The following is a 24,349-nucleotide window of genomic DNA, read 5'->3' as shown; positions in this document are numbered from 1 at the left end:
TGTAGTGGTAAGTCCTTCTAGTTTTTCTGTGTAAGCCACCACCACAGCGTGGCTACTGACAGACAAGTGGTCTGATTCCACCCCCGGGAACTGAACCCAGGCTGTCGAAGGGGAGCGCACTGAACTTTAACCACTAGACCATCAGGGCTGGCTCTCCTTCTTTCTTTCTTTGTTTTTTTCTTTCTTTTTTTTTTTTTTTTTACAGTTGTCTCATCCACACCTCATTTATCTGAATATTTTTAGCTAGTTATCTTTCAGTTTTTCAAAAGCATTCCACAAAATTTTCACAGAAAAAACTGTTTACCTTCTTAGTTCATCAATTTACATAATTTTTTTCAATTACATAATTGCAATAACAAGTACAACTAGAATTAACAGGCTTAAGAACAAACACATCATCTCTTAAAATATACAATTCAACTCACAGGAGCAAAAATGTATGTTGCACTAGAGTAGCTTGCCAGCTGTAAGCTGTTAGAGATTCCGCATACCAACAACAGCAGTGTGTTTTAGAGATGGAATGGGGAGGGTCGGTCATTCATTCTAAGGAGTTATAGTGGATTTAAGATTAAATGGAGCTCAGTTGTAAGTGTTTACACTCAGAAAGGACAAGATTCTCCTCTCCTTCTCCCCAGCCCTGTGTGTTTGTATGTGTCTACTGGGGCGGGGGGGGCGGCGATGGTAGAGAAATGTACTTTTGCTCTTTTGTTCTTGTCAACGTTAAACAGATCTGATCTTATCATTTCCCTGCTCCCAAACCACCATCAGTCCCCACTGCCTTCAAGACAAATAAAAACTCCTTAAAAGTGGTGTATAAGGCCCTTCACCACCTCAGACTCCCTATCTTTTCAGTCATATATCTACCTCGTGCCATTTCCCCCACCAACCCTCCTGTCATGCCGAACCAGAGGAGATCATGCTCTTTCACTTACCCATGACCTTGCCACTCAGACTAGAATGAATTTTTCCTTCTTTTTAGGGTGACTACATAATTTGCTGTCCAAACTGGTACACATTTGAGAATGAAAGGGGACACTAACCAGATGGGACAATGGGAAAACAGATACAAACTGGGGTAGTTCTGTGTAAACAGGCCTATGGTCACCGTGCTCATTGTAGGCCCATTGATTTCCTCATTTCTGTGATCTCAGTGCCTAACACTCAGTGGGTGCTCCAAAAATCTTAGTTGAAATTGATCACATATTCTACGACCTTCCCCTATTGTTGTTGTTATTTTCCTCTCCAACCTTGGTCACCACTAATACATATAGAAACTTTGTGTGAATTACAATATGTGCCCTTTCTTCCTAGCAGACTACACAGCGAGTGGACACAAGCTGGGTTTCAGCCACCACTTTCCCTCACATGGGCATTTTTGTATAGTGAGAAAAGTACTCAATGTGTCTCCAACTATTTATCCTGTATAAAAATTAAGTGGTTGTGGAAGATACTGAAGCACTCTACTAAAATATATGTCAGATGACATTTGAAATCTGGATGAGAAAAGATGCCAAATGAAATCTGTAGTAAGAAGAGCAAAGTATCAAACATTTATCTGGAATTTTATGCAGAGTGAACATAAGAGGACTGTGAAAATCTATTCGGGAGTAATAAATTTGCTTCACATTGAAACAGGGAAATATTTTACAAGTGGAACACAGGGCCATAATATTATTCAGAGAAAGCGTACTATCAATATCAATCTAAGAAAAAGAAAAAAATGATATTCTTATCACTTGGAAATGGGCTATGATAACCTTATGTATAAAACGTCTATTTTATTTTAAGAAACCTATCTTAAAAAACAAGCATCCAGTACTTTTTTGGTTGTTCAATACTTTCATAGTACCTACATTTAAAGATACTAGCCATTAGGCACTTAAAACAACAAAAACTTAACTTCAAACGTCTTGTCCTTTAAGAACCTGCCTTTCCTTTTAAAACTATCTATGTATCCCACTCCTCTATTACCATTCTTTACATCTAGAACACCACATGTTTTAATTTTTAAGTTGCTTGTATTAAAACAGTAATTAAAGAAATAATTTTTTAAAATGGACTCAATTTAAAATTCTAATCTCCATTAGGTTCGTTTTGAAAAAGTCTAAATAATTAAAGTTCATTAAGAAATCAAATAGTTTTGAAAGGCTAACAGTTAAAAAGTCCTGTGCCTTGTCTCTCTTCTCGCCATCTCTCTTCTCTCCATCTCTGGTCCCTGTTTCCCAGAGGCAAACACTTTTCAGCTATGAAAGCTGTTTCTTCTGTCAGCAAGCTCCATCTTTATTTGAGGCTCTTTTGTTGCTGGTTACAAGCAAGGCTTAGTTTTAGGCTAAGTTGTTACATAGAATAGATCCTCCTCATTCATTAGCACCCTTACCAAACCACAACCCCCACCCACTGAGATTTCACTAAAAGATACTACCTAGTTTGCCATCCTTTATAGCCAGGTTTCTCAACAATGGCATTATTGTCATTTTGGGCCAGATAATTCTCTGTTGTGGGGGGCTGTCCAGTGCATTGTAGGATCTTTAGCAGTATCCCCGGCCTCTGCCCAATACATGTCAGTAGCAGCCCCCACCCAATTCATTGTGACAACCACAAATGTTTCCAGATTCTTGCCAAATATCCCCTGAGGTGCAAAATCTCCACCCACCACTGCCCTGTTAATAACCACTATTTTCTAAATAAATATTCTGGCCTCTCCACACTTCATCTAAACCAAATGTCATGAGTGAATGCAGTGTTAATACAATGATGTCCATAGTTTTTCAATACTAATGGCACATTAGAATCATCTTTTTAAAAGGGGAGCTTTGAAAGAACGCATATGCCAAGGCCCCACCTTAGAACAATGGAATGAAATCTCTTAAGGTAAGTCTTGAGCATTTTTCTTTTTCTTTTTTTTGGTGAAGAAGATTAGCTCTGAGCTAACATCTGCTGCCAATCTTCCTCTTTTTGCTAAGGAAGATTAGCCGTGAGGTAACAGCTGCGCCCATCTTCCCCTATTTTTGTACACAGTTTGCCACCACAGCATGACTTGATGAGCAGTGCATAGGTCCGCAGCCAGGACCTGAACCTGCGAACCCCAGGCCGCCAAGGCAGACTGCGCGAACTTAACCATTACACCACCAGGCCGGCCCCTTGAGCATTTTTATTTTAAAGCTCCTTAGGTAATTCTAAACTTCGGCACAGCTGAGAACTACCTTCTTAACATATTACTCTTCCCAGGAATATATGCTTTCAAATAGATTTCTACCAAGACTTTTCAAACATTAGTAGAGCATGAGGCATGTATCTGGGGAGTAAAAGACTCACAGAAATTCTCAAGCTACACCAATTAAGTGTCTATAGCCCATAATTATAAACAGTGATATCTAGTGTTCAGTTCCCGATTGGAAAAAAAAGGTATATGTGTTAATTCTTACAGCTAACTCTAATATATTCAACCTCTCTTTCAAAGGGATATTTCCCAGTCTTTGAAACACCTTAAATCTGTCACCTAAACAAACAAAAATCCACAAGCCCCCCCAAAAAACAAACAGAACAATTCATATTCACTCTCAAGTCAAAGTCAAACTGTCTGAGAGAGAAATTTAGACTCACTGATTCCATTTCTTCATTTATCACATCCCACTCCAATCTGGCTTCTGGTCCTATTATTCCAACAAAATAGTTCTTGCTAAGGTAAATGACCCTTATGTTACTAAATCTAATGGATATTATTCAGGCCTTATTTCACATGACTTCTCAACAGCATTGGACACTACTCACCACTCCTTCCTTGAATCATTTATGCCTTTGTCTTCCATTGCACAACACCCATCTGATATCTGCAACTCCTTAGCCAGCTCATCTTCCTCTACCTAGGCAAAAATTAATTTAAACTCTTCATTGCACACTCCTAGGTTGTCTGCTAAGTCTATTTCATGTATACTCAAGACTTTAATTTCTCCCTACATACTTAACAGTTAGTTTTCAGTCTAGATCTTACTTCTCAGCTCTAGACTTCTATCCAAAAGCCTCTTGGATGACTCAAAGGCATCAGAAACTCAGTAAGTCCTACACCAATGATCTCCACACCTACTCATCTCCAAACATATTACCTTTCAAATGGATGTCATCAATCAGCTCCATCCCATTCCATTGTATGCACAGCTTCCCTCCTCCACCTGACCTTGAATCCAATTGCATCAACAAATCCCTCCTCGCGCCCAGTGGGGAAGGGGAGCGAGCAGGGAGCTTACATCGCGCAGGCGGCGGCGGCGGCGGCGGCGGCGGCGGCGGCGGTTGCGCTTGCTCTCTCGGCGTTCCGGCGGCTGCTGGGAGCCGATAAGCGGCGGGAGCGCGCACGTGGCTGCGGCGACGACGACGGCTCGTCCTTTCTCGTCTTAGCTGCCCTCGCCGTTGGTGCTTCCATCATGAATAGATTGTTGGAACCGCTCCGCAGGGGGTCGCGCGTGGGAGCCGCGGGCCGGGGCTTCCCCCTCCCCCTCCCGGACTCCTGCTTCCCCCTGAGACGCCCGGAGCCCAAGGACTCACCCGGCGGCGGAGACCTGAGTGGGCTCCCTCCGCCCCCGCGAAGCCTGCACGGCCGCCGGTAAGAAAGGGGGCGGCGGGCGGGTCAGGACGTGGCGGGGAGGCCGGGCGGGGGGGCGGCGGCGGCGGCGGCGGCGGCCGGGCTGGGCGCGCGGGGGGCGCGTGAGTGGCGCGCGGGGGGCTCCGCGGAGCGCGTCCTAGCGCCGGCGGGCGGCGGAGCCCGGGCCTCCTCGGCGTGGGCGCGGCGGGGCCGCGAGGGCAGAGCCGCGGAGCACGAGCGGCGAGCGCTTGGCCGGCGCGTCGCCCCCGCCGCGACCCGGCCTCCCGGCACGTGGGGGGCGGCGGCGAGGGGGAGGGGCGGCGGCCCAGGCGAGCCCGGGAGGGCGCGGAGCGGGGCGGCGGGAAGTGTGAGGCGGGAAGAGAGACTCGGGGACCGGGAGGGGGGCCCTGGGAGGGACGGGGGTGGGAGTGTGCGTCCGGCCGGGAGACTGACTGGAGCGAAGCTGCGATGGACGGAGGAGGGAGGAGGAAGGCTTCCAGCCTCCTTTCGAGCCCCGCTTCGGAAACTCAGCAGGAGCAGAGCAGCTGTTCGAGGACCGGGCACAGGGGAGGAGGGTTGGGGAGGTTTGACTTCATTGTTGAGACGCGGGAAAGGCTGGAGAGAGCTGCGTGCGCCTGGGGCTTCAGCACTCAGGGCTGTGAGCAGGGCCTCAGAAAGAGGACTGACTCGGGGAAGGCAGATGAGGGGGGAAAAGGAAGTTAGAATGTCCAGAGAAAGCCGTTTTGAGGAGCGAAAGGAAGGTGGAAAGGAAAGAACGAACAGAGGAGTGAACTTTCTCAACGCAGAGAGACTTTCGGGAAAGAGGCGGTTTGTTAGAGTCCCTAGATTTTTAAGACTTGTTGAACAGTAAAGCTCTTTGACGGGTTGGAATTAATATTTAACATGATGAATAAATGTTGTGTGGAACAGTTACTTTTTGGATAACCAGTTCTTGCAAAGAGTCTACTGGACCTTAGTCTCTGGAGAATTAAAATCTCGATCTAGATGTAGAGTTTGCTGTGATTAAGTTGGCAACAGCCTGTTTTCCTCCTCTTTTTTTGTGGAATGGAGATCATCTTGGGACTGAATTCTCTTTGCTGAGGTCAGAGGATCTGACGTCTCCTTCCCCCGCTTCTTCCTCTCCCTCCCCTGCCAGAGATCTCCTTTGTTTATTCGTGGATGGCTTGTAGGTGACTCTCCAGTGTTGTGCTGAAATCTTAAAAGGTGGGAATGCTGTGTCTTGGTCCGTGATTTCTGCCCCAAACCCGTTACTTAAAAAATCATAGTGTATATTCCATTACCTTTTGTTTTTTTTAATGGAATCTCGGCAAGTCCAACCTGGATAAATATTATTTAAATTTTATCATTCCACTGTCGGCTTTCCTCTGAAAGTACACATTTATTTTGACCTGTACAGTTTTTGCGAAGATTGTATGATACTCTTTTATTCTTCTGTTCTTATGTGAGCATTTTCAAAACTTTGTCTCATTCAAGTGTATGAAGTTCTTGGTGATATGAATTAGTGTTTGATTAAAGGTAACCTTTTCCCCCCTTACTTGGTTTGACAAAGTATCTAATAAGACTCCGTTTTCTATTCTTGGAAGGTATATATATGTTATATATTACCATTTTTCTTTAGTTAGCTAGTTATCCATAATGTGTATATATGTATCGCTACACAGCTGCAGTTAGTCTAAAAGTTTTATCACTCAGCAGATATTCTGATTTCTTCTGTCAAAAATAAGCACTGGTGTGCTGTAAATTCTAGTAAGTAGTCAGGAATGTAGTTAATGGAAGCCTAGGTATTTCTGATTGGCCTAGGTAGATTTGTATAAGTTCTAAATAGACTTATCTTTTTCTCTACAGGAAGTTTTCTTATTTTCTTAATATGTTTTCTTTAGGTGAATCAAAAAGGGTCCCAGGAAACCTGTGAATGTTGAAGAAAATTCGTCTGTGAATTTTTGGTATTCAAGGAGGAGTCAGTATTTATATTCATCTTTTAAACTGGGAAGATTTATATTTTATTTTAAAACTTGATATTTACAATGAATGGACACAGTGGTGAAGAAAGTGTTAGAAACAGTAGTGGAGAATCAAGGTAAGCACTTTATTATCAAGTATTTATTATGAAGAGAATGGAAAACTTGTGTGACTCTTTTTAGTTTTCTTAGTAGATGGCAGTTTTCAGGTTCAAATTCTTCCTCTTAGGTATCCAAACAGTAAAAAGTTTCTACTATAAGGAGCTTTGTTGATAATACAGGTTTTAGTTATTTTTTTCCTTTGAGATACACAAAAAAGAATTTAAGTATAGAAGTTTGGGTTACTTAAGTCTCCTTGGAGGTATATATTGTTTGGGTTAATAACTGAAGCTAGAACAAGTAGGAAAAGAGATTTAAATTGATTTGACTGTTAGTGCACTCTCTAAATAAAGGCAATAAGAATTTCTTTCCTCATCTTTTTCTGGCATTTTATCTTCTACCTGTGCTGTCCAATATAGTAGCCACTAGCCACATGTGGCTGTTTAAATGTAAATTAATTAAAATTACACAATATTCAAAATTCAGTTACTCAGTCACACTAGACACATTTCAAATGCTGAATAGTCACATGTGGCTAGTGGCTACCATGATGGACGGTGCAGATAGAAAACATTACTATCACTACAAAAAGTTCTTTTGGACAATGCTGATCTGGATATTTGTTAAAGTATTGTTGCAACTCTTTTTTCCTCCTATTTTCTTTAATTTGAGTTTTAATTATATATGAGTGAGTTAAGAGTTCTTACTTGAGCCATGTCTTTTGAAGGAAGATATAGTTTATGGGAATAAGCCATATTAAGCTATTTTAATGTGAAAGAAGCCTCTTCAAATACAAAGACTCTTTAAATTCTTCTGTAGCCCCCAAATTTTGAGTTATCTGCATATTAATAATAAAGTCCATGTAGTTATATATACTTATCGTATGTAGAGATCAGGAATATGGACATTGGAGTGAGACTGCCTGGTTACTTATCCCCGTTCTACTTCTGGTTAGCTCTGTGAATTAGGACAAATTATTTAACCTCTGGGGCCAGCCCAATGACCTAGTGGTTAAGTTTGGTGTGGTCTGCTTCAGTGGCCCGGGTTCAGTTCCTGGGCACCGACCTACATCACTCATTGGTGGCCATGCTGTGGCGGCGACCCAGATACAAAATAGAGGAAGACTGGCACAGATGTTAGCTCAGGGTGAATCTTCCTCAAGCCAAAAGAGGAAGATTGGCAACACATCTTAGCTCAGGGCCAATCTTCCTCAGCAAAAGAGAGAGAGAAAAAGAAAAAATTAACTTCTGAGGCTTTGATTTTTGCAGTTTTGAAATGGGGATTACGGTATTAGTTATCTTATTTGAAGTTGAGGATTAAGTGAGATGCTACATCTAAAGGTCTTAATATAGTTCCTGATATAATGAGCGCTCAATATTTGCTTATTATGATTAGCATTATGTTTTATGTAACATAGGGTACTAGATAACTAAAACATTAATTATAGTGATAGAGAAATGTGATGGACAAGAAACAGGAAAGTTTTGGCAGTTAGGAGGGTTTCAGAAAAAATGTTGGGGTAGAAAATGAAGCAGTGGTATATGTATTTGACCTGAGACTTGGGATTTTCTGGTCATTCTAGGAATACTTGAGTTTATCAGCTTTCACAGGTGCACTGTTTGGATAACAAGAACATCATAGAGAAGAAGGCGTAGTTACAGAAAGCAGCATGATTTAGCAGAACAAGTGTTGGTCTGGAGTTACAAAACCTGAGTTGACACCATCTAACTAGTTCTCTGAATGATTTCTCAACTGTAAAGTAATTAAGAGTTGAACTAAATGATTTTGAAGTTTCATCCTATCACTTTTACAACATGTAATAAAATTTTAGATAACAGAGTTTCTGGTGATTCTAGTCAAACTCTGTTATCTAAAACTTTATGAATCTCCAGAGTTGAGAGGTAAATTAGAAGACTTTTGAATCTCAGTTTTGATTCAGATCTCTACAGGTATATTGACTATAGTAAGTGAATAGGAGAGTCACATTGTCCCGCATTGTCTTATTCATTAGTGAGCAATGAAATGGTTGATAGGTAGAAATACCTAGAGGAGACACAGGAACAAAACTACCTGGAAAATAGGAAGTAAGCCTCTTGAGAGTAAATCCTCTTGTTGAGTATGCGGAGAGATCGCGTGCTGTTATATTCTGACCGCTTACCTGTTCGAGTAATCTTTTATATATTTTACTGCCGTATCTAAAGCAAAGGTGAGTAGTAAGTCAAATTAGATGGTATAGTTGAAAAAAGTTAAACCCTGTGAAAGCGGATTTACTTACAGGAGTCTTTTATAATGCATACTCATTTAAAATAATTGCAAAGCATATTCTGTAATTATTCTGAGTCACCATTTCTACCATACAAGGTATGTGCTTCTGAGAAGTATGATTGTCGAGTTATCTAATTCTTTCAACTGCCTTGGTGTTTGTTTATCAGGAGGAGGAAGACCTGCTTCTATTTTGCTTTCATTTTCTTCCTTACTGCTGTTATGCTATCCTTTTCCTTTGCTCTACTGTCATTGTTACTAACCCTGAGACCCCCTCCCCAAAGCTTTTATAACAAGGCAGTACAGAGAAGGGAGATTGTGCCTAGTTAGTTAAAAGAGTGAGGAGGTGAACTTTACAGACATAGGGATTTTCTTTCAAACAACAAAAGTTTCAGTAACTATGAATGTTAATATAGAGTGATGAGAATAGAAATATGCTCTCCTTTTAAAATTAATATACACTGTAAATAGTTTTTAAAGTAAAATTTGATTTTTATTGGCTAGAATTTTTAAATGTATTTTTGCTTTAGCGTTTCTTTTTTCCTTTATGAAAATGAAGTTTATGAAATGAAATAGACTTAAGAAGTCATTTAGCATTTTTGGTTGGTATAATTAGCTTTCTACTAAAAAAATGGTTTTTTGATTCTTTCCGTGTAGAAAGCTCTCTATAACCATTGACTGAAGGGAAGAAGAATACATAGGAAAATGTCTCTTGGGCTGTGCTATAACGGACAGTTTTGAAACTTATTTACTAAGAAATCTGGGTCAGGATGCACCTGTACATCAGTTTCAGCTCAGCACAAAGTTTATTATGTAACTGAAGTTAAGCTTTCTGAAGATACTATGGGAAGATTTCAGAGCGTCAGTTCCTCACTGTGTGGATGTGTTGTTATTTGCAACCAAATTTTTCAAATCCTGGGTAGATATTTTTTATTTTAAAATTATCTTGAATGATGATTTACTCCAGGACTAGATTTATGGGTAAAGACCAGAAATATATTATCATATTTTGCTCATTTTTGGATGATTGATACATGCTTAATACTCAGAAGAATTTCTCTGCTTGCCTGTAGATTAAATTTTTAATAAAATGTTTGTCCATGTAAATTTGAGAATTTATTTGAATCACTTTAATTAGTCTCTGTCTATTATGCTCTTGAAAAATTCTTACAGGGTGAGGCAGGTGGTTAGTGATGTGCTGTAATGGTCTCAACCATTTAGAATTAGTCTCTAGCTGGCAATGGAGCTTTGTTGACTGTAACCCTTCAATTTCCTTGGCTTATAGAAAATATTTTAATTATCATTTTATGGTTCAAGAATCTTTGGATCTCAGCTTGTAAAGTGTTGTGGGTAGGCAGTGAATAGGGACTATGATCACTGGAAATGTTCTCAATGAAAACCTCCTTTTTAGAAATTCAGAGTTTAAAAGGCTTTTTAGAGGCTTTGAGAAGCCCTGGAGCCTCAATGACCTGTGACATTTAAGGAAAACCGATTCAGAGTTAATTTGAACACAGGGCACAGTCTGCACCATGGATCTGTTAGTGTCCTGTTGAATTCCACTATGGTATACTGTGTTTGGAAACATTGTATTTATGTATACACATACCAGAAAGATTTCTTGCCATCAAAATCAGTTAGTTTCTTTCACTAAATAAATTTGAACAATTTTTAAAGTCAATACCAGTTAAAATGGTGTTTGCTGAGCTTATTTTGCAGTTATCTCAGAGTTTTTAAAAAAATGTCATTTTTTAAATTTCCAAAGTTTGTGTTAAGAAACATTTTAAGGAGGATGGGAAAGTGTGAAATCACAAAGCCAGAATAGCTAGAAATCATTGAGTTAAGGAAACTAGTTTTTAAAATTTTCTGTGATGTCATTAATTGCAGGAAAGTATGACTCTTTTACATCTCATTTTTTGTTATTCCCTATTTCTCGGTTCAGTATGTGCTTTCTTCATCGTTTCCTGTTTTTTCTCTCAAATATCCTGTGTATGCTACTAAATCTAAGATCATCTAAGATCGCGTCTTATCCTTTGAAAACTCAATAAATCGTTAAGCAGGAGCCTTAGTAATAGGATACTCTGTTTCCAAATAGAATTTACCAAATTAAAATTGTCACACAATTTCCTAGGATTGTGGTTAATCTAGGTTACTGTAAAGTATTTAGGCTTTTTTAACTGATAAGGCTAAGAGAATTGTATATGACTTGACTTTGCAAGACATTACTTTTATCTACATAGGTATGAGATCATGTGGGGGCAAACATTAATGTGTAGTTACCCCTTTTTTGTACAGTAGCCTCCCCTTATCCACGAGGGATGTGTTACAAGACCCCAAGTGGATGCCTGAAACTGCGGATAATACAGAACCCTGTATATACTATATTCTTTCCTATGCATTCATACCTGTGATAAAGTCTAATTTATAAATTAGGCACAGTAAGAGATTAACAACAACAATAATAAAATAGAACCGTTATAACCGTATACTGTAAAAATAGTTCTGTGAATGTGGTCTCTCTCTCTCTCAAGATACCTTATTGTACTGTACTCACCCTTCCTCTTGTGAGGATGTGAGATGATACAATGCCTACATGTTGAGATGAAGTGAGGTGAATGATCTAGGCATTGTGATGTAGCGCTAGGTTAATATTGACCTTCTGACAATACATGAGGAGGATCATTGAGCCATGATGATGTTGATGGTTGGATGTCATAAGCAGATGATGTCCATGGTTGTTAGAACACAAGCACTGTGATACTGCGATAGTCAATCTGATAACTGAGATAGCTACTAAGTGACTAATGGGCAGGTAGCTTATGCAGCGTGGATACGCTGGACAAAGGGATAATTCACGTCCCAGGTGGGATGGAGCGAGATTTCATCATGCTACTCAGAACAGCACGAAATTTAAAACTTACGAAGTTGGGAATTTTCTATTTAATATTTTCAGACCACAGTTGACTGCAGGTAACTGAAACTGTGGAAGACAAAACTGCGTATAAGCGGGGAAGACTGTACTGTTGAAATAGTTGCTTATTTAAGATCTTGACGACTGGTGGGTTACATATGATATAGTTGGGTTTAAAAATAAGAGTATTTTTTGTGGTGAAGAGATAAAGAATAGATGGAGAAAACTTTTTTGTATTTTTTTAAGGAAAATTTAAAAACATGCAGAAATAGAAAAGTTGCAGCCCAAATTTCAGTCCTTGGACCAGCAGCATTGGCGTCACTTGGGAGCTTGTTCAAAATGTAAAACCTTGGCCCCTACCCCAGACCTTCTGAATCAGAATCTTCATTTTAACAAGATTCTCCAGTAATTCGTATTCATATGAAATTCATACGCATATATATGAAGCGGTTCATTCAGCACCTTGCCGCTTTTTTTGTTACTGATGTTGTTATACATCGTTTTTATTTTCTGGGAACTCCCAAAGAACGGTGTCATAGGCCCTGCCATCAAGAGGCTGGGTACATTTCATTGCTCTAGAAACAATAATGCAACCAATAATCATTGAGCTCTTAACTCTGACTGAGCCAGGCATGGTGCACAGTACATGGTGCATTATGTGAATTTATCACAGTTCATCCTCACAAAACTCCTGTGATGTTCACAGTATTATGAGTCCCATTCTCTAGAAGGAGAAACCAGATTTATAACCATTAAAAAAAATAAAAAAAAAAAAAGCTATTGGGGCCAGCCTGGTGGTGTAGTGGTTAAGTTCACGTGCTCTCCTTCCGCGGCCCAGGGTTCGCAGGTTCGGATCCTGGGCGCAGACGTATGCACCACTTATCAAGCCGTGCTGTGGCAAGTGTCCCACAGAAAATGGAGGAAGATGGGCACAGATGTTAGCCCAGGGCCAGTCTTCTTCAGCAAAAAGAGGAGGATTGGCAGCAGATGTTAGCTCAGGGCTAATCTTTCTCACCAAAAAAAAAAAATAAATTTCAAACTTCACTTGGATTTCATTGACTTTTCCATTAATGCTCTCTTTCTATTCCAGGATTCAACCCAGGGTACCATGTTATGTTTAATTGTCAGCTCTCTCCAGTGTCCTCTGTTCTGTGAGAGGTTCTTAGCCTTTGTTTGATTTCCTTAACAGTCATCACAAGTACTGGCTAGGTGTCCTGTAGAATGTCCCCCAGTTTGGATTAGTCTGATATTTTTGTTAGGATCAACTAGGGTTATCAGTTTTTAGCACGAATATCACAGAGATGAAGTGTTCTTCCAGTCACATCGTATGGGGAGCATAATATCCACGTGACATTACTGTTGATGATAACGTCCATCACTTGGCCAAGGTAGTATTTGCCAGGTTTCTCCACTGTAAAGTTACTGTTTGTTTTTCCCTTTCCATGCTGTATTCTTTGGAAGCAAGTGACTGTGTCTGGCTCACTCTCAAGGGGGTGGAGGGAGTGGGAATTAAGTTCCATCTCCTGCTGGGAGGGAGTATCTACATATATTATAATGGAATTCTTCTGTAGAGAAGTCATTTCTCCCCCGTTTAGTCACTCATTCATTTATATAAGCATGGACTTATGTATATGTGTTTTATACTTTGGGCTATAATCCAATAAATTTATTTTGTTGCTCAAATTGTTCTAGCTTTGCCCCTTGTGAGCTTTCTTTCGAGTTGGCTTCTGTGTCCTTTTTACACATTCCCATTCTTTTGCCCTCGAGTCACTCATTTCTCCAAAGAGCTCTGGTTCCTTTTATTGGAGAAAAGGGTATTAGAAAGCAGATTTGGGTGCGGGGTATGCTCATTGCTACTCAGGTGTCACTACTTCTAGGCCCTCTCAGCAGACAAAGCAGACAGAGCTAGTAACATATGTATATATAGTAAAGCACGTCTATCGGCATATCTATAGTTCTTTCTGTATCTGTCCATCTGTATACATATTAAGGTAAACTTGAGTTTGTACTGATGTCTCCAGCTATAATCCTGAACTACAGGATTCATCCTAACCTTCCTTTCTTGCTCCTTTATAATTTCTATCTCCAACAGAGAAACCTGGTTCCCACCATCCTCTACCTACCATCCATACTCTTCACCCTCAGCATATGGGTAAAGCAGGTGCAGAATTGCTAGGCTATTCTCACAGAAGAAACAAATTTACCAACTAGAATACAGTGTTTACGTACAGTGTACAGTTCCTATTATATTTAGCCTTACAGTTTCTAGTCAAAACACCCATTTTCCAAAGTTACTCAAGTTAGCTTCTGCCCCCCAACCCCCTTCAGTATGATGATATCATAAATTTATAATAATGTTAGATTCATTTGTCACAGTTTGCATTCCATCCTGGGATACTCAGTCACATGGGTTGATTTTTTTTAAACTTGCACGTATTACATACACTCTGTGCTACACGGTTTTGTGGGCTTTGACAAATGCATAGAATCATTTATTCTCCGCCACAGTACTCTCAGAATGATTCCTGGCTACCACTGATTTGTTGTCCTTGCCTACAGTTTTGCCTTTTCCAGAATGTCATACGATGGAAGTATGCAACATATGGCTTTCTGTCTCTTTCGCTTAGCAAAATGAGTTTGATGCAAATTAAGGTATAATTTACATGCAGTTTAAAGTACAGATCTTAAGTGTACAGTTTAATGCATTTTGATAAATGCATACACCTGTGTAACCTATTCCTCTATCAAGATATAGAACATTTTTCTCACCCCATAAAGTTCCTTCTTGTCCTTTCCCAGTCAAGCCCAGCTACTGCCTCACCTCCCTTACCTCACACTTTGATGCAACCACTGTTCTGATTTTTTCCCCCAACAGAGATTATTTTCTGCCTGTTCTAGAAACCTATATAAATAGAATCATATAGTATTTACTCCTTTCTGTCTGGCTTCTTTTGCTTGGCATATTCCTACAAAAAATTTTAATTAATTCACAATAGAAGATGAAATACATATACAGTCTTTCCTATATACCAGGAAGTTTCATAAGTGCTTTACATATATCAACCAATTGAATCCTTAATACAAGTCTACGAAGTAGGCACTCTCATGTTCCCATTTTACAGATGAAGAAACTGGAGCACAAAACATGTTACTTGCCTGAGGTGAGCAGGTTATTAAGTGGTAGAGTCTAGACTTGAACGCAAATGGTCTCTCTCCAGAGTCCATACTCTTAAACTCTATGCTACAGAGCACTGCCTGAGTACCGGGTATGATTTGTGGCACAAGATCTACAGTAATGGATCACACACACAGTCGTTGCCATCATGGTGCTTACAACCTAGTGGGGGTTGGGATGGAATAAATATTAGTCAAATAAATAAGTATATATAGAGTTAATTGGATGGTGATATGTGCTATTGAGACGAATATCTCCCAATAATGATAAGAAATGTGGGAATTGGAGACTTGCTCATTTATCTGGAGTGAGAATGAAAGCCTCTCTGTTCAGGGGACACTTGAGCAGAGACCTAAGTGAACTGAGAGTGAGCCATGTGGCTACATTGGGGGATATCAGTCTAGGCAGTACAGAGACCCTGACATTGAATTGTGCTGGGGTGAGGGAGCTACAGCAAGACCAGTATGGCTACAGTGGATGGAGCAAATAGGGGAGTGGTGGAAGGTGAGGTCAGTGATGTGATGAATCCTGATTATTTGGGGGCCCTGTAGGAAATGGTACAGACTTTCCATTATGCTCTCCATGCACTGATGTGTCACTAGGCCAGAATGATTCATGTTAACAGGACTAGGGTGTAGGGAAAACAAAGAGGGATACTGCATATTCAGTCACTGGAAGAGCAAGGAAGAAAAGGTGAGGGGAGGGGGGTGAGTCTGGGGTCATAGTGGGCAGAGGGGAGACAGCTGCACCACAGGGGCTGAGAAGAGCTCAAGGGTAACATCTGGACCCCAGTTCTCCTGCAGGGATATAGTCACGGCATGGACTCACTCTCCTCCATCCCTCTGATCTCCTATCTGGGCTCCCCGCTGACCAACCCAAACAGAAGCCTAAAGCAAATGAGCTCTTTGATATAGTCCATCAACCTCCCCAAGCACAGAGCAGCGTAGACTAGAGGGGAGAGTGCCAGTGTTTGCCATTCCTTATATACAGAGTGTTCCTCTGCAGTGTATTTCTCATGTGTGTCTTTAGGGATGAGGGTCCTCTGAAGGGTTTTCCATTTTTATGATATTCATAGAGTTTTCCCTTAGTGTAAATTGTGACGTGACTCCCGAAGGCTATCACTGAAGGCTTTCCTATAGCTATTGCATTCTTTAGGTTTCTCCCCAGTAGGTCATCTTCTGGCACACAGTAGAGTCAGAGTTTGTGTTGAAGGTTTTACCACATAGAGTGCACTTAGAAGGCTTCTCTCCAGAGTGAGTTAACGTGTGGGTTATTGAATGCTACTCCATATTGTCAGATTAGAAGGATGAGGGTGTGCTGAAGGCTTTTCTTCACTGAAGGCCAGACTCCAAGAGGATTCCCAGTGATCTCTGTCTCCTGGTATTCATATCCTGTGTAGTTCCCTCCCACTGTGTGGCAGGATCAGTCTGGGTGACCAACACAATCCAGATGAAGAGAGAATATGGCCTTCTGAGGCTAGGTCATAAAAGACTTATGGCTTCTGCATGGGCTCTTTTGGATCACCTCCTTTGGAGGGAACCTGCTTCCATATTGTGATGATACTCAGCACCATGGAGAGACCTACATAAGGAGAAACTGAAGGACTCCTGCCAACAACTGGCACTAATTTGCAAGGGATATGAGTAAGCTACCTTGGAAGTGGACCCTTCAGTCCCAAAGACTTTAGATGACTGCAGTTCTGGTTGACATCTTGTTTCTCATGAGAGATCCTGAGCTAGAACTACATAGTTAATCCATTCCTGAACTCCTGACCTACAGAAATTGAGAGATAATAAATGCTTGTTGTTTTGAACCACTAAATTTTAGGGATAATTTATTACACGACAAATAATTTATACATGCAATGTGAGTCCCGAAGATGCCCGAGGGATGGAAGATCAATGAATGCTTTCCCACAGTTATTATATTCATATCTACCTATTATGAATTCTCTTATGCACAGAAAGGTAAGAGTTAGTGGTGAAAGATTTCCCACAGTGATTGCATTCCTATGGTTTTTCTCCAGTGTGAGTTCTCACAAGTTTCTTAACAGATGAGAGATTATTAAAAGCTTTCCCACAGTCACTGCCCTCGTAGGCTTTCTCTCCGTTATGTATTCTCTTGTGCACAGTAAGAGAAAAGCTACTGCTGCAGGATATCCCACGCTCATTACACTCATAGGGTTTTTCTCCAGTATGAGTTCTCACATGCTGTGTCAGATGTGAGCTCTTCCTAAAGGCTCTACAACAATCATGACATTCATAATGTTTCTCCCTGTATGCATTCTATTGTGGACAGTAAGGGAGGAGCTCGTGCTGAAGCCTTTCCACAGTGATTACATTTGTAACGATTCTCCCCAGTATGAACTCTCCTGTGCCTTTTGAGGATACATCTAGTGCGGAAGATGTGAAAACACTGGTTACATTCATAGGGCTTTTCTCCAGTGTGAATTCTCACATGAAGTCTAAGGGATGAGGGATTACTGAAGGCTTTCGCACAGTCACTGCATTCATAGGGTTTCTCCCCATTATGTATTATCTTATGAACAGTGAGGTAAGAACTGCTGCTGAAGGATTTGCCACATTGATTGCAATCATAGGGTTTTTCTCCAGTATGAATTCTCTTGTGCTGAGTAAGATTAGATTTTGTGCTGAAGACTTTAAAACACTGATTACACTTGTTGAGTTTCACTCCAAGATGACTTCTCTCCTGTTGATTAAGAAATGAATGCTAACTATAATTTATAATATTTTTAATATTCAATGCTATCATAGGAATTTTTCTTCCAGGAATTCTGCTATGTATAACATCATTATAATTGGTGTTTTTGCCACTTTGAGTGCCTGTATATGATTTCTGCTGGTTTGAGTTCTCAGAAGTTAAAAAAGATGGATGCTTTGCCATAAGTCCTTATCAGATTCACAGAGCATCTTCTGATAAGTTTAAGACAAATTTATGTTTGAAACACTCAATATCTGAGTCACATTTATGGAAACATTAACTTGTGTGAACACTCAGGGAAGAAAAAATTTTGGAGATAACTTATGCTTCTCTCCAAATTCACAAGAGTTTCAGGGTATCTCTCCAGAGGGACAACTTTTTCTTGGGAAAATGAATCCCTTGGTAACTTTGTGGCTTTTCTAATTTATGGTATTTTCCTACTGTGGAAAATCAGAAATCTTACCATTTTTAAACCTTTAGATTGTTCTTCTCTAAAAACATGCTGCTTAGAAGTTAACCCTTGGACTTTAAGTAGAGTCTCCAAATCCGAAACAAATTGAAAAGAAATTTAAGTTGATGAAGTAAAGAAAAGGTAAAATGCACGTGTTAGTGAAGGTAGACCCGAAGGAGTTAGAGATTTTCAGGAGGTTTACAATGAAAGGGACACGAGTGTGAAAATTTTAGGTTTGTATTAAAGACTCTAGAAAGATTGAGATTGATGCTGATGGAAAGAAGGAATTGTCAGGAATGTAAAGTGAGAAGGAACTAGACAAAGAGCTCATATGAGACTTAAATTTAAGAAGGAAGAGAGAGAGCTTTTTCCCCCCTGAGGCCAAAGTAAAGTATGAGATAATGAACAGAAAGTTAAAGAAAAAGCAAAGGAGGTCCACGAGGAGGCTCATACTAAACGTTTTTGGCCTTCTTGTCGGAAAAAAAGGGCATTTTACAACTGTCTCTGATGGACATTTCCTAATGTAATACTCCAAACTGTCAAGCCACAGGCCAGAGAGGTTCCTGACAAAGACTCATATATACCTAGTGCTCACCTGGACAGGTGCCTGGGAGAATTCCTCTTTCCTCTGTCCTCGCTTTATCTTCTTGCTCCAATTCGGAAAGCAGACTAGGTTTATCAACTTGATTTCCTATACATGGAGAAAAGACATATGATGTAGGGGACTCTGCATGGGACAAGAAGCCTCACCATGGAACTGAGGCCCACACTTCTATAGATGAGCAGGTGTGACTTTGGGAGCAGCAGTACAATTATCCTTAAATTCTAACAAATATAGTAAAACTATCTTTCACCAAGAAAAAAAAATGCAAGCATCCTCAGTCAATATCCAGGGTGACGGGGGATAACTGGTCCCAGAAGTTCATGCCCAGTTTCAAATACAGACTTAAAAGCCCCAAAGCTTTTATCCATGGAGAACATGAAGTCAGGGCAAGGAGTAGATCTTCAGTTGATAGGGAAGGCATTAGACCACAAGCTCCAGGATGGTAGGGACCTAATTCCCTAATTCCTAATTCCTAGCACAGACCTCATTCACCACCATATTCCTAATTCCTAGCACAGACCCAGGAACATAAAGGTGCTTAAGAAAGACTTGTGAGAAGTGATGTCAGTTATTTCCCTTCTTCTACTGATTTGGGGCTTTGTTCTTCTTTTTCCAGTTCCTTTAGGTGCACTCTTAGATTGTTTGTTTGAGATTTTTTTTGTTTGCTGAGATAGGCCTGTATTGCTATAAACTTCCCTCTTAGAACCGCTTTTTCTGTATCCCATAAATTCTGGCATGTCGTATTTTCATTTTCATTTGTCTCCAGGTATTTTTTGATTTCCCCTTTGATTTCTTCGTTGACCCATTCGTTGTTCAGTAGCATTTTGTTTAATCTCCACCTATTTGTGGCTTTTCTGAATTTCTTCCTACAGCTGATTTCTAGTTTCATACCATTGTGGTCAAAAGATGCTTGGTATTATTTCAATCTTCTTAAATTTATGGAGACTTGTTTTGTGGTCTAATATGTGATCAATCCTGGAGAATGTTCCATGCGCATTTGAAAAGAATGTGTATTCTTTGGTTTTTGGATGGAATGTTCTGTATATATCTACTAGGTCCATCTGTTCTAGTGTGTCCTAAGGCCAATATTTCCTTATTGATCTTCTATTTGGATGATCTGTCCATTGGTGTAAGTGGAGTGTTAAAGTCCCCTATTATTATTGTGTTACTGTCTATTTCTCTTTTTATGTCTGTTAATAATTGCTTTATATATTTAGGTGCTCCTACGTTTGGTGCATAGATATTTACAAGTGTTATATCCTCTTGTTTGATTGTTCCCTTGATCATTATGTAACGCCCTTCTTTGTCTCTTTTTACAGTTTTTGTTTTAAAGTCTATTTTGTCTGATATGATTATTGCTACCCCAGCTTTGTTTTCATTGCCATTTGCGTAGAGTATCTTTTTCCATCCCTTCACTTTCAGTTTGTGAGTGTCTTTAGGTCTGAAGTGTGTCTCTTGTATGCAGCATATATATGGGTCTTGTTGTTTTATCCAGTCAGCCACCCTATGCCTTTTAATTGGAGCATTTAGTCCATTGATGTTTAAAGTAGCTATTGATAAGTATGTACTTACCGCCATTTTTTAACTTTTTTCTTTGTTTTAGTAGTCCTTCTCTGTTCCTTTCTTCTTCTCTTGCTCTCTTCCTTTGTGGTTTGATGGCTTTCTTTAGTGTTATGTTTGGGTTCCTTTCTCATAGTTTTTTGTGTATTTATTATAGGTTTCTGGTTTGTGATTACCATGGGGTCCATATACGGTAACTTTGGGGCTGCTCCCCGGCGGCCATGAAGTGCTGCAGCTTGTGAAGGTGGCGTTTTTTCTCTCCAGAATGGAATTTCTACCTCTTCCACCTCAGTCAGGATTGTGGTTTGTTGCAGGAGTTCCTCTTATCTAATTTTCAGTTCTCTCTCAGGGGTAATTTTTCTGCCAGTAGTTGTAAATTGGCTGTGTCCGTGGGAGGAGGTGGTTTCAGAGTCTGCTCATGCCACCATCTTGACTTCTCTCTCTCTGTGTAGGTTTACTCTTAGTGTTGTACATTCTATGGGTTTTGACAAATGTATAATAACATGTGTCCATCATTATAGTATCACAGAGAATAGTTTCACTGCCCTAAAAATCCTCTGCTCCGCCTACTCATCCCTCTTTCCCCTCTAACCCTTGGCAACTGATCTTTTTACTGTCTCCATAGTTTTGTCTTTTCCAGAATGTCATATAGTTGTGATCATACAGTATGTAGCCTTTCTAGACTAGCTTATTTCACTTAATGATATGAACATTCACATTTTTTACCACAGCTCTGTGCTTGATATACTACTGTTTACTTAATGATTTTCTTTCACAGTCAAGTCTGAGGACACCTGTGTACCTGAGTGTGGACACTTTGAAGAGGGGAAGAGGGATGTGCTCCTTAATGTAGCATCTCAAGAGGGCCCTATGTGGGGGGAGGTGCCCAGCCCATCAGCTGTCACTGTTCAAAACTTTCTGGCCTTGCCCAGGGAGTTACAAGGTGGCCAGGAGTGCAAATCCACAGAACCTTATCCAGTCCCCCCCCACCACCACCAATGCTGTACCATTGTGTCTAAAAGCAGCTATAGCTGGGATATACTAAGTAATAAAAAGGAACAACCTACTGATACACGCAACACTTTGGATGGATCTTAAGGACATTACATTGAGTGAAAAAAAGCCAGTTTCAAAATGAAATTACACTGTATGATTTCCCTTACATAACATTCTCAAAATAACAAAATTATAGAGATGGAGAATAGATAAGTGGTTGCCAGGCTTGGGGAAGGGGAGGGAGGGATGACAATAACGGGGCAACAGGCAGGTGATGGAACAGTGTCTTGATTGTTGCGGTGCTTGTGCACATCTACAATTGGAATAAGTTGCCTGCGGCTGCACATGCGCACACAACACAAATGACTGCATGTAGAAACTGGTCAGAGAATCAGGCCTGTAATCTAGGAACAGTATTGTCCCAGTGTCAGTCTCTGGCTTTTCATTGTACTGTAGTTGTGATGTCACCACTGGACAAGCTGCTTGAAGGGCACTCAAGAGTCTGTACTATTTTTGCAACTTCCTATGAGTTAACACTTATTTCAAAATAAAAAATACCTTTTAAAAAAGCAGCTTAAGTTTACAATTATTTCAAAATGAAAAGTTTAATTTAAAAAAGCAGTGATCAGCTGAGTTGCAGTTCATTGTATATGACAACTAAAATAAGGAAATGTTAAACAGTTTCAGAGATTCAACTAGTGTTAGCCCACATCAAATAATAATTTAAAAAATCCCTTTAGCTTCAAACATCAGAACAAATAACTTCAGCTTATCTAAACTGCAGGATGCCATCCTGTGCCATTCAAAGTAAATGAGGATTAAAGTCGTGAACAAGAAACTGTCAAAGATAAACAAAGCTGGACACTAGTTAAGATGGTAAAGACAGATTTTATTTATTATGTCTTTTAAATGGTAAATATAGATTTTATTCAGGAACTATTGCAATACAGGAAAAGAGACCTCAGTTTAGCACTGGGCTCCATTCCAAATAAAAGATAGGCAAATGGGGATTTATAGCCAAGGAGCAGGGTCGGGACACTGGAAGGAAATTACTAAGAGGAAACATCAGGGATAAGGGGTTCTGGTTAAAGAGACCCAACAGGATTCCTGCTGGAGGCAGACCAGGGTGATCAGATACCAAGGATTGGGATGAGGAGTTTGATCAGATATCAAGGGTGTGGGGTTCTCTCTAAACTGATTTGGCAAGATTCTTGCTACAACTGGACAATTCAGGCCGGACACTGACAGATGCCAAGGTTGAGGCCTCGAGGGCTTAGAGGAGCCTGACTAGAGTTTAGTCAAGGAGAGAGTCTCTGTCAATGGTATTGTGAAGCCAGTAAAATTGTGGTATCATTTTGACACTGCTCAGAGTTTAAAGAAAAAGGAATTGAATTATTTTAAGTGCATGCATTAGGAGCTCTTTTAAAGCCAGAAATTACTGTAGATTTTCAAACTTGAAATGAAAAGGCTAATGAAGCATCCCACAGGTTATAATTTCTAATAAGGTAAATATTAATCTCTACAACCCACATAAACAACAAGCTCTTTAGGGGTCCCTTTATGTTTTTAAAAAAGAGATCTTGAGATAAAAAGTGAGAAAACCACTGCTAATAATGCCTAGTCATGATAGGTCCATTTCTTGTTCTGAGCTCATAAAGACCCATTGTGAGGGAATCCCAAGCCCGTATGTAAGTCCCTGGCTAGGCCTACATTTTTGGTTCTTTTAGCCCAGGACAGTGGTTTTTGGTGACCTCAGGGACTTTGATCATAGTTGGCTTATTTCCTCTGTTCTTTTTTTTTCATTTGTTTATTTTTCTTTATTCTTTTTCTCTTTTTTTATATAGTTTGTTAGTATTGTTAGTTAATATTGTGAGTAGTGCTAGCAGTAGGTCACCATGCTGCAAGGCCTCAAGGCCATCTCTGCTGATAAGGAGACCCATATGGACAGTTACTGGTGCCTCAAGACATTGGCCAGTGCAGCTTTGCTAAAGTGAAGTTGGCCCAGCACATACATCCTGACTGAGACAGAGGTGGCCATGAAGGTTATCAACTAGAGTTAGTAGAGCTCTTTCAGCCTCCAGAGACTGTTCTGTGAATCACCTCAACATGGCAAAACTATGCGAAGTGATTGATTCAGTGGAATCGCTATACCTGGTCATGGAGTACATTAGCAAAGGAGAGGTGTTCCATCATCTATTGGACCACGATGACATGAAAGAGAAAGAGGCCTGAGGCAAATTCTGGCAGATAATGTCTTCTGTGCAGTACTACCACCAGAAGGGCATTGCCCACAGGGACCTAATGGCAGAGAACCTGCTTTTCGATGCTGACCTGATCATAAAAATGCCAGACCTTGGCTTAAGCAATGAGTTTACCTTTGGAACAAACTGGATTCCTTCTGTGGCAGTCCCCCTCGTGCTGCCCTAGAATGATGGATGTGTGAAGTCCGCAGTCATCTTCTTACACGTTCACTGGGTCCCTACCTTTCAATGGACAGAACTTCAGGGAGCTGCACTAATGGGTACTGAACAGAATATACCATATTTGTTTCTTCATATTCATGGAATGTGAAAATCTGCTCAAGAAATTCCTGATCCTCAACCCTAGTGAGAGAGGCACTTTAGCAGAAATTGCAAAGGACCCGCAGATGAATAGGGACCATGAAGAGGAACTGAAGCCTCATATCAAGCCACCTCCTGACTATAGGGACCCCTGGCTGAGTTGATGGCATTGACCTTATCCAAAGAGGCAGCCAGTTATGTCTCCAGCAAAAATGAGTTTATTCGCAATCAGCAAAGAATTACAATTTGAGGTCTGCAACCATGGCAAGCCATGTTCAAGACTCCAGCAGCAAAGGGAGGAGAAACTTGTATAGAGGGGAAGAAGAAGTTGGGAGGTCTATTGTAAACAAAGAGTCCATTGGAGGAGACTGGGAGTGTGAAGTGTAGTGGCTGAGTTGTGACAGTCTCACTGGCTGAGCTTCTTGCCAGTCAAGAAAGGAAGTTTCTTTTCTTCCTA

The 24,349-nt window shown here is 40.4% G+C and overlaps 1 pseudogene; it reads left to right on the top strand.

Annotated features, from left to right (window-relative positions):
• The first annotated feature begins 6,639 nt into the window (after positions 1-6,639).
• Positions 6,640-24,328, top strand: LOC131402611 (serine/threonine-protein kinase MARK2-like; annotated as a pseudogene).
• Positions 24,329-24,349: the final 21 nt, after the last annotated feature.

Source organism: Diceros bicornis, unplaced genomic scaffold (assembly GCF_020826845.1).
Source record: "Diceros bicornis minor isolate mBicDic1 unplaced genomic scaffold, mDicBic1.mat.cur scaffold_184_ctg1_multi, whole genome shotgun sequence".
In the NCBI taxonomy this organism is placed as follows: domain Eukaryota; kingdom Metazoa; phylum Chordata; class Mammalia; order Perissodactyla; family Rhinocerotidae; genus Diceros; species Diceros bicornis.
The sequence above is the reverse complement of the archived record's forward strand: the minus strand, read 5'-3'. Positions and strand labels throughout refer to the sequence as shown.